The sequence below is a fragment of the Pan troglodytes genome, chromosome 15 (genome assembly GCF_028858775.2).
Source record: "Pan troglodytes isolate AG18354 chromosome 15, NHGRI_mPanTro3-v2.0_pri, whole genome shotgun sequence".
Taxonomy (NCBI): Eukaryota; Metazoa; Chordata; class Mammalia; order Primates; family Hominidae; genus Pan; species Pan troglodytes.
In genome coordinates this window covers 103,994,367-104,004,890 of record NC_072413.2, presented here as the reverse complement: position 1 = coordinate 104,004,890, position 10,524 = coordinate 103,994,367, and the positions used below count along the sequence as shown (strand labels likewise).

Sequence of the window (10,524 nt, the reverse complement as noted above, 5' to 3'; positions counted from 1 at the left end):
AAGATCATATTTTCCTCATTTTTCACATTCCCATACTGAGTAACTGCTCTCTCTCTGTGAAAGCCAGAAATTAAGGGAACAACTCAAGTATCCATATCCATTACAAGTGAATGTTAGACAATTTGACGTATGATTATGAACTAAAGTACAACACAGGATTAGAATCAAGGCATCCTCGTTCTCATAAAATCATGGCTGCATTCACAAATAACTGTGCTGAGTGGAAGTAGCTAACAAATTAACAGTGCACTTCATAAACTTCTATTTGTATAAACTGCAGAAGGTACAGCTATTCTAAAGCAACAGAGAAGATTACATATTTGGTGAGAATTGGGTTTTGAAAGTAATGGGGTGGTGAGATAAAATTACAGAGAAGTGACACAAAGATTTAGGTGTGAATTGTACACAAATTAATTGAAGCTCTGATTAAAGGGTTGCACACATGTTACCATTTTCCAAATTATGCAGTATATATTTGAATTAATTATTAATTGTACTTAAATAAAGCAGTAACAAAGAAACAAATGAATACATTTATTGAGGTGGAGCCAAAACTAGATGGGAATGAACACTCGAAACATCTCTGACTCTTGATGAACACTGGTTCTCTCTATGTATTTCAGGTCAGTAGCAGAACACACTAAAAGAAAACAGAGATGTTTTCTGGCAGGGGTGGAATCCTGCAGACCTCACTAGGCATGTCTCACACTGCCCTGGAGTTGTCTCAGGGGAGCAGTCTCCTCTAGTGGTCAGAGGCATAGGCCGAGATAATGGGGCTAACTCAGTCCAGCTGTGTGACCTTGAATGCATTGTATAAACACTCTGTTCTGTGTGTAATTTATCTTCCTTAAAATGTGACGTTGACACTTGCATTAAATGTATTCTGTAAATATGTAAAAATGGGATAAGATGATGACTGGTAAATGATTATCAGGGCACAATCATATAAAATGATATTGTTCTGAATGATAAGATTACTACAAATCTCCCCCAGCGCACTTTTATCTGCTCTGAGCCCTGCGCCTCCTCAGGATTCCCATCCCAGAGCTTGCTATACAGGAGGAGACACGCAAATAGGTTTCTCCCTCCGCTGATGAAAAGCAGCCCAGCCCTGACCCTGCAGCTCTGGGAGAGAAGCCCCAGCCCTGGGATTCCCAGGGGTTTCCATTTGGTGAACAGGTCTAAATGCAGAGGATTCACCATGGAGCTTGGGCTGAGCTGGGTTTTCACTGTTTCTGTTTTAAAAGGTGAACTAGAGAGATAGAGTGTGAGTGAATAAATTTGAGATAACCAGTGGATATGTCTGGCCGTTTCTGACCAGGATGTCTACGAGTTTGCAGGTGTCCAGTGTGAGGTACAGCTGATGGAGTCCGAAGAAGACCCAAGACAACCTGGGGGATCCCTGAGCCTCTCCTGTGCAGACTCTGGATTAACCGTCAGTAGCTACTGAATGAGCTCGGTTTCCCAGGCTCCAGGGAAGGGGCTGGAGTGAGTAGTAGATATACAGTGTGATGGAAGTCAGATATGTTATGCATAATCTGTGAAGAGCAAATTCAGTATCTCCAAGGAAAATACCAAGAACTCACTGTATTTGCAAATGAATAGTCTGAGAGCAGAGGGCATGGCTGTGTATTACCATATGTAAGGTACCAGGTAAGAAGACATTGGTGTGAACACAGACACAGAGTTTCCTGCAATGATAAGGGAGGAGGCTGGGATAAAGTGGGCACTCAGAACCCAGAGAAAACAGGGGCAGCTCTAGGGCAGGTGCAGACGGTCGTCATGGCCTGCTTTCCTTCAGGGTCTGTGGCTTCCTCTGCATCCAACAGTTTCCCTTGGAGCCTCTCGACATTTATGTTTCTGTGGCCACCCCTGAGGTCTCTGGATTAGAAAAGTTTATTATAAGAAGAGGAAACATTCTCATTTATCCCAAAGCAGATGTAAGTAATGGAAGCAAAAAATGCACAGGAGGCCAGGTGGGGCTGTAGATACTGTCACCCCAGAATGTCAGTCTCACCACTAGTGCTGGAGAGGGATGGGAGTTTGATGGAGCTTCCCTAACAACTCTGTGGTCCAAGATAAGTCCAGCAAGACCATTGGTGCCTCCCAGAGCACAGTTGTCCATCAGGGATGTCCAGTGCTTCCCAGCAGCAGCCATGCCTCAGTGTCTCCACTGTGCACAGCCACTGTCTGGGAGGAGCTCCCAGGATGGGTGTCTTTGGCACACACCAGGTGGCGGGTGTTAAGAGTGCAGTGCAGCAGCTGGCCGCCCGGTCTATTGGTTTCCCTGATGCTGGAGAGATGGGAGGTGCATTCACAGGACCAGCACCCTGTTTGTGAATTTTTATATAAAAACCCTGATTTTACTTCATTTTCTTGGAGGACATAGATAACTAAAAACAGAATCTGCAAAGAAATTGTAATTTTCAACTTTACCCCAAATTCATTGTTTCTTAATTCTGTGCAAGATCCAGACATATGATTGCCTTCCTCATGATAATTTATTCTATGTAAAACCGAAATCATTTTTTCTCCTATTCTTTGTTTCTGTTCAAGTACAGAGATCTTGAGCAAAGTAAGTTGGGTTCTTTCCACACACTAACCCTCACCTCCCCCAGAGAATGAGCAGAGATTGTCCTCACTCTGAGTCTAAGGGAAGAGCTGTTTCTGCACAACTCAGAGCCTGCAGAGACCCCCAGGTGCAGCTTCAGTGAGTCAGACATTTCTCCATGTGGGCGACCTCCACTGCCAGTGATTGCTGCTGAGGTCTAATTGTGGGTTAAGCATTACGACACCCTTTAGGTGATCACATCTCAAGCCCATTCTGAAAATCACCATGAACAGAGATAGTTCAGTGGCCATTCTCCTGACATAAGTTTCTCTTTATTACTTGGTTCCAAGTATGGAGAAAAATGTGACCCTATATTTGTCTGAAACCAACATCAGCATCCACTGCATTACGCTAGGAGACTCACTAATTGAACACAAGTGAGCTCGTTATTCTCATAGAAATGTCAGTATTTGGAAATTTCAGCGTGTTCTCCAGAACCTGTGCCTGCCAGCAACTGTGTTTCTCGGTGCACTCTTGGCCGGATGAAGCCCTCACAGACCCTCTCCCTCACCTGTGCCATCTCTGCATTCTCCATCACAACCAGTGTTTCCTTCTGGAGCTGCATCCATCAGCGCCCCCATGGGAGGTACTGGAGTGGATGGGGTGCATAGGTCATGGAGGGAGCACAAATTACTCCCCTCTTCTCAAGAGTCCAGTCACCATCTCCAGATCCATGTCCAAAAAGTAGTTCTTACAGCTGAACTATGTGAGCAACAAACACATAGCCATGTATTTTAGAGCAAAAGACACAGTGAGGAAACCACAGTGTGAACTCATATCCAAGCCTCCCTGTGGGGGTGCATAGGACAGCCAGGGTTACTCAGGACACCAGGTTCCCTCAGGACACCAAGGGGCACTCAAGACCATTGTAGAGGCACGCCGGTAGCCGGGGGCTCTCGGGAACCATGGGGGAAAATCAGGAAACCAAAGGGTGCTTGGTACAGCGGGGGGCTCAGGATTATTGTGGGGATTCAGAAAGAGCAGGTTCAAGGCTGTCATTAAGAAAGTTTATCAAACTCCACCAGTCATGTGATATTAGCTCGTTTTCACAGTGGTATAAAGAACTACCTGAGACGAGGAGTTTACAAAGAAAAGAGGTTTAGTTGACTCACAGTTCTGCATGGCTGGGGAGGCCACAGGAAACTTACAATCATGGTGGAAGGTGAAGGCGAAGCAAGGCACATCTCACAGTGCATCAGGAGAGAGAGGGGGAAGTGACACATACTTTTAAACTATCAACTCTTGTGAGAACTCACTCACTATGATGAGAACAACATGGGAGAACTGCCCTCATGATCCAATAACCTCTCACCTGGTCCCTCACTTGACATGTGTGGATTAGAATTTGAGATGATATTTAGGTGGGGAGACAAAACAAATCTATAGCAAATGTCTAGCTCTGTCCTGGAGTTGTTTCAGGGATCCAGTGTATCCTGTTGATAGAAACAGTGATCGCCATCCTAACTGGTGTGAGATGGTATCTCATTGTGGTTTAGATTTGCATTTCTCTGATGGCCAGTGATGATGAGAATTTTTTCATGTGTCGTTTGGCTGCATAAATGTCTTCTTTTGAGAAGTGTCTGTGAAAAAAAAGAAACAGTGACACCAAGCTCACACCATCAGTTGTAGCTGACAACATGCAAAGCCAAGAAATCTCAACTGAGATTTAGTGTGTGTGTCATGTCTGATGAAGTCATAAGCTCAGAGCAAGTGAATATGGAAAAGTGTATTATCTGCACAGTATAGGTGTCTGCTGAGTGCAGGGCAGGTCTCGCAGGAATATCTAAAATGGCTTGAAAGAAGAGGAAAGGAGACTGGCTCAGGGTTTTTATAATGGTTTAGTGGTGGTGGCAGAGAGAGGCTTCCCACTCACAGATTGGGGTTTATAAGGTTTGAAATTCCCACTGACATTGAATGAAGAAGCTCCTGTGAGTCCAAACTAGATTCACATTGTGTGGCAAAAAAGGAGATGATGGAGGAGTGTGCCTTAAGTAATCAACTGTCATGCACCAAAAGATAGAGTGACAACTTATTCTAGGTAGCAAAAATAAAAATAATGAAAAAGAAATAAAATAAGGGTTCAGTATGGATGTACAAGACCCAGATCTACAGAAATGAGATGACTTTAGAAATATAAGGAAATAATAATGAGAAAAAGAAGGAGGGGATGGGGAATTAGGGTCCTGGCCTAATGTCTTGGGTGGAAGCTTCTCACAATCAAGGACGATCAGCTTATTCTGCAGGTCTTAGGTGAGACGTCTGCTTCAAAACATCAGAAACTCCAGGCAATCAATGAGGATGCTCAGTTTAACTTCTCCTATTTGAGTAGATTTACAGTTGTGTGGAATTCTTAATTCTTTTTGGTTTGTTTTTAGGGACAGGCTCTCACACTGTTCCACAGCTTAAAGTACAGTTGTGTGATCATAGCTCACTGTAATTTCGAGCTCCGGACTCACGTAATCTTCCCATATTAGCCTCCTGAGTATCTAGAATTAGAGGGGAACGCCACCCCTCACCTCCTTATTCTTTAAAATATTTTTTCATAGAAATAGCGTCTCTTTATGTTGCCCAGGTTGGCTTCAATTTCCTGGTCTCATGGGATTTCCCTCACTTTGCTTCTGAAAGTGGTGTGATTATAGGGAAGATCCACTGCATCTGTCCTGAATTGATTCTTTAGTTGTAATACATGAAGCCAATAATTAACTGCCTGACTGTTTTGTGCAGTGAGTTAGTTAAAAGTTTCTGATAAGATTCCTTCCAATATGATTCAAGAGCAGTATTTTCTGCTGATGTTCCTTTCAGTTTCCCTGTTGACGATCAGAAGACACTGCGGAAAAGATGTAGTAAAAAGGCAGTTTTAACTCTTCATGATTGGGGCAGATATCACACAGGAATCCCTTTCCGTATTTTGTAACACATGCGTGCAATAGGACAAAGATGATCCCTTGGTGTAAAATCTATAAACGTATGGGCCTTTTAGCTACCAAGTCATAGGGTAATAACTGATGGACCCTGAGGAGTGAACCAGGATTCCATAGTGCTAGTGGGAGAACCCTTGGCCAAGGGAGTTTACATTTTATGGAAACTGATAATTTTTATGTAGCGATGCCATTTTTTAAACATTCCCAGAAGATTGTGAGTGGGATTGACTCTGTCTTCTGTGAACAATGACAGTGCCCTCCATGGTTAGATAATATTTTAAACTAGATTGAGCCGGAGTGGTTGCTGTATTGAATCACCATATTTTTTTAGTTTCATGTTAGCTTTTTGTGTGTGTGTTAGCATTTGCTTTAAAATGATATTAATCAGCCCTCTAGTAGGTAGAAATTCATCTGAGGGTTTCTTCCCTTGTTGTCTATCTCAACAGGATTTCCAGAAGACGTAAGAACCCTCTCTGTTTCTGAAAATATTCCAGGCAGGGCGCTGTGGCTCATGCCTGTAAACCCAGCACTCTGAGAGGCCGAGGTGGGCGAACCCCTTGAGGTTAGGAGTTTGAGACCAGCCTGGTCGGTATGGGGAAACCTCATCTCTACTAAAAATACAAAAATTCGCCGGGCGTGGTGGTGTACACTCGTAATCCCAGCTACTTGAGAGCCTGAGGTGAGAGGATTGCTTGAACCCTGGAGGCGGGGGTTGCAGTGAGCCGAGATTGTGCCACTGCACTTCAGCCTGGGCGACACAGCGAGACTCCGTCTCAAACAAAACAAAACAAAAATTCCAAAGTTGTGCACCCTCTGAAAGCATATGTACTTAATTCTCATTTTTAATGTATTAAAAAGCTCTAATAAGTTCAATGTTTCCTGCCTTCTCAGTTGATTTCATAACACATAGAAGAATATATCCTAAATGAAAGTTTGTGTTCTTAATACAAATTACTGGTTAATAACCTTTACTTTTATTATTGAGGTATTATCCATCAATGTTAATCAATCCTCTCAATGGGACTCTTACCTAAAGAATATACAAAATATTTTCCTGATCATGACATAAAATAGATGTGAACACATTCTTAGCATTCAGCCATGTCTCTTGTCTATTATATTATAAACCACATGCTAACTTTGATTTTATTGGGAATTGTTCTAATTTCTTTTTTTTTCCCACTTCTCTGGTTTTTTTTTTTAACTACAAGTTTTAGGGTACATGTTCACAATGTGCAGGTTTGTTACATATGTATACATGTGCCATGTTGGTGTGCTGCACCCATTAACTCGTCATTTAACATTAGGTATATCTCCTAATGCAATCCCTCCCCCCTCCCCCCACCCCACAACAGGCCCCAGTGTGTGATGTTCCCCTTTCTGTGTCCATGTGTTCTCATTGTTCAATTCCCACGTAGGAGTGAGAACACGCAGTGTTTGGTTTTCTGTCCTTGTGATAGTTTGCTGAGGATGCTGGTTTCCAGCTTCATCCATGTCCCTACAAAGGACATGAACTCATCATTTTTTATGGCTGCATAGTATTCCGTGGTGTATATGTGCCACATTTTCTTAATCCAGTCTATCATTGTTGGACATTTGGGTTGGTTCCAAGTCTTTGCTGTTGTGAATAGGGAATTGTTCTAATTTCAAACTAGTTAATTTTTATCTTCATGCAGCTAGATTATTATGTGTGGCTATTTATTCCGAGAGTGATAAAGACAACATTAACAATTTTCACTGCAGGCATGTCTAGGCAACTCCCTGTGCACAATGACCCTGGGGCGTTGGAGATTCTATGGGGACTCTTCCCTACCTGCCTAGGAGAGTTCTCTGCCTTCTCCCTCTAGCATTTTCCTCTTTGAAGAAGTACATCTAACTGTCATTAGAATAGAGACAAAGACAAGTCTTAACTGCTTCCAGCTGAGGGGGGATGCTGTTTGGGGAAGATCTCTCTTGGAGGCCTGTCTAAGGGACCCCAGGAAAAGGGAGCCATTATCCCAGGCTTCAGCTGCATGACCATTTGGAGTTTGATGGTCTGAAAATGAGAAGAGGGAAATCTGGTTATTAGAAGACATGTATGAAAACCAAATAAGGTGGCAAGGACAGCTTGAAAGAGAATTCCAAGGCTGCTGACATGCCCAGATAACTGCAGCTGTAGTTACGCCTGCTAAGGTTTGGGCGCATGGGGCTTGGCTTTTGTTAGCTCCCTGGGATTTATTTTCCCAAAGAAACCTCCAGGTTAGGGGCACCCTATTCACTCCCATCACCTGGCATGATTTAAAGGATAATTGCTTAGAATTAAAATATTGATCCAAATTTTTTATATTCCCCATCACTTTTTGTTTCTTCTGGGCTGTAGCCAGAGATCATTGATTGGCGCTCAGGAATAAGCAGTCAGTCTAAAATGCAGGCAAATACTTAAACAACTGAGGAGATTAGAATTTAAAGACAAGTGTATGATATGTTTTGAAATATGATGTTTCTCTTTCCAGTTTTGGTTTTTGTCAGCAGCAAATAATGATAAGACTGAGTTGTTTGCAAAATAAACTTTAGTCTTAAACTTGGCCTGATTATTTGCATAAAGTGCAGCAAGAATATTCATAATAATTCTGTAGGAAAAGCCTGCAAGCACCAGGAGCTTCACAGTCTAACACTATGAGCACGTGCATCCTCACGCAACTCACTGAATATTTCCAAGTCAGCCTGTTCCGATCTTAAATGCCATCCTGTGGTATCTGCCCCAGGTACACTAATACATGGGTCCTGCTTCTCTCTGCAGCCGCCTCTCTCCTCAGATTTCAGGTTTTGTTTATTGTTTGTTTTCTCTCTGATATAAACTCAGATATGTTGAAGGTTTTCTTTTTTTTTATTTGTAGTTGTTCAGCTTTGTTGTTAATGAGGTCAGAATAAGCTCATAGTTTACACATTTTTACATTCCCATACCGAGTAGCTGCTTTTCTCTATCAAATCCATTAACTGAGAGAACAATCACATTTCGTTACAGGTGAACAGTTAAATAGTTTGGCATATATTTCTGTGCTGGAATCTAATGCAGCTTGAAATCAAGTCATGCCTCACTCATTGAAAAAAACATGGTTAAATTCTCAAAGAATTGTGCTGAGTGAAAGAAACTAAGGAATTGAGAGTAAATTTTACGTGATACATTTGTAGAAATTTTAGGAGATGCCACTATTATAAATTAACATGGAGAAGATTTAAATGTTTCTGAGAATATGCTATTGGGAGTAATGGGGATGTGAGTTAAATTTCAGAGGAATAAGAGAAAGATTTAGGGATTAATTTATTCAAACCTTGATTGAAGTGCTGAGTAAATGGTTGCAAACATAGGTCTACATTTTTCAAATCATTCACCATAAATTTGAATTATTTATTAATTACACTCAAATAAAGCAATAAAGAAACTGATGAGATAATATTTGACTGAATTGCAGCAATAAATAGATCGATATTAACACAAGGAATATAACTGACTTCCAAAAACATACACATGAACCGTGGTTCACTCTGCGTATTTAGGTAAATAACAGAAAGTTGTCATAACAGATGGGGAATCCTGCAGACTTCACTAGGCATGGGCCATGCTGCCCTGGAGTTGTCTCAGGGGAGCTGCCTCCTCCAGAGGTTAGAGCACAGTCCCAGGTAATAGGACTAAATTTTTAGATGTGTTATCTTAGACACACTGCACAACTGCTGTGTTCTCTATGTAAATTATCTCCTGTAAAATATAACATTGAAGCCTGCATTAAATATATTGTGTAAATATGTAAGAATAAAAGAAAGTTATGAGAGCTAAGTGTTAATCAAGGCACAAGCATATAATATATAACTATATTTTCCTGAATGATGGAATTACTACCAGTTTCCCCCAGGACACTTCATCTGCCCTGAGCCCAGCCTCTCCTCAGATGTCCCACCCCAGAGCTTGCTATATCGTGGGGGACATGCAAATAGGGCCCTCCCTCTGCTGATGAAAACCAGCCCAGCCCTGACCCTGTAGCTCTGGGAGAGGAGCCCAGCACTAGAAGTCGGCGGTGTTTCCATTCGGTGATCAGCACTGAACACAGAGGACTCACCATGGAGTTTGGGCTGAGCTGGGTTTTCCTCGTTGCTCTTTTAAGAGGTGATTCATGGAGAAATAGAGAGACTGAGTGTGAGTGAACATGAGTGAGAAAAACTGGATTTGTGTGGCAGTTTCTGATAACGGTGTCCTTCTGTTTGCAGGTGTCCAGTGTCAGGTGCGGCTGGTGGAGTCTGGGGGAGGCGTGGTCCAGCCTGGGAGGTCCTTGAGACTCTCCTGTGCAGCCTCTGGATTCACCTTCAGTAGCTATGGCATGCACTGGGTCCGCCAGGCTCCAGGCAAGGGGCTGGAGTGGGTGGCAGTTATATCGTATGATGGAAGTAATAAATACTATGCAGACTCCGTGAAGGGCCGATTCACCATCTCCAGAGACAATTCCAAGAACACGCTGTATCTTCAAATGAACAGCCTGAGAGCTGAGGACACGGCTGTGTATTACTGTGCGAGAGACACAGTGAGGGGAAGTCAGTGACAGCCCAGACACAAACCTCCCTGCAGGAACGCTGGGGGGAATCAGCTGCAGGGGGCGCTCAGGAGCCACTGCTCAGAGTCAGCCCCGGAGGCAGGTGCAGATGGAGGCGTTTCCTGTCAGGATGTGGGACTTTGTCTTCTTCTGACGGTTCCCCAGGGAACCTCTTAAATTTAGAAAACTATTCCTAACAATGTCTTCTCTATGCATATGAGGACCTTTTCTCCCTGGCACAAAATGCAGATTGACGCTGACACGGATGAAAATTCCTCAACCATGGTCACAACCATCAGAGTCCAGAGTAACCTCAGGGCTTCCCGGTGAGTCTTCTCCAATCAGAACCAGGACAGGGACCTCAGTGAGATTCCCTGACTGGAACAGTCTTTACGGGTCCTGGTCACAGACAATAGAGAGGCTGAACCAG

At 42.9% G+C, this 10,524-nt stretch overlaps 1 pseudogene; it reads left to right on the top strand.

Annotated features, from left to right (window-relative positions):
* Positions 1 to 9,517: 9,517 nt before the first annotated feature.
* LOC134808390 (immunoglobulin heavy variable 3-30-like) lies at positions 9,518 to 10,263 on the top strand (annotated as a pseudogene).
* The last annotated feature ends 261 nt before the right edge of the window (positions 10,264 to 10,524 follow it).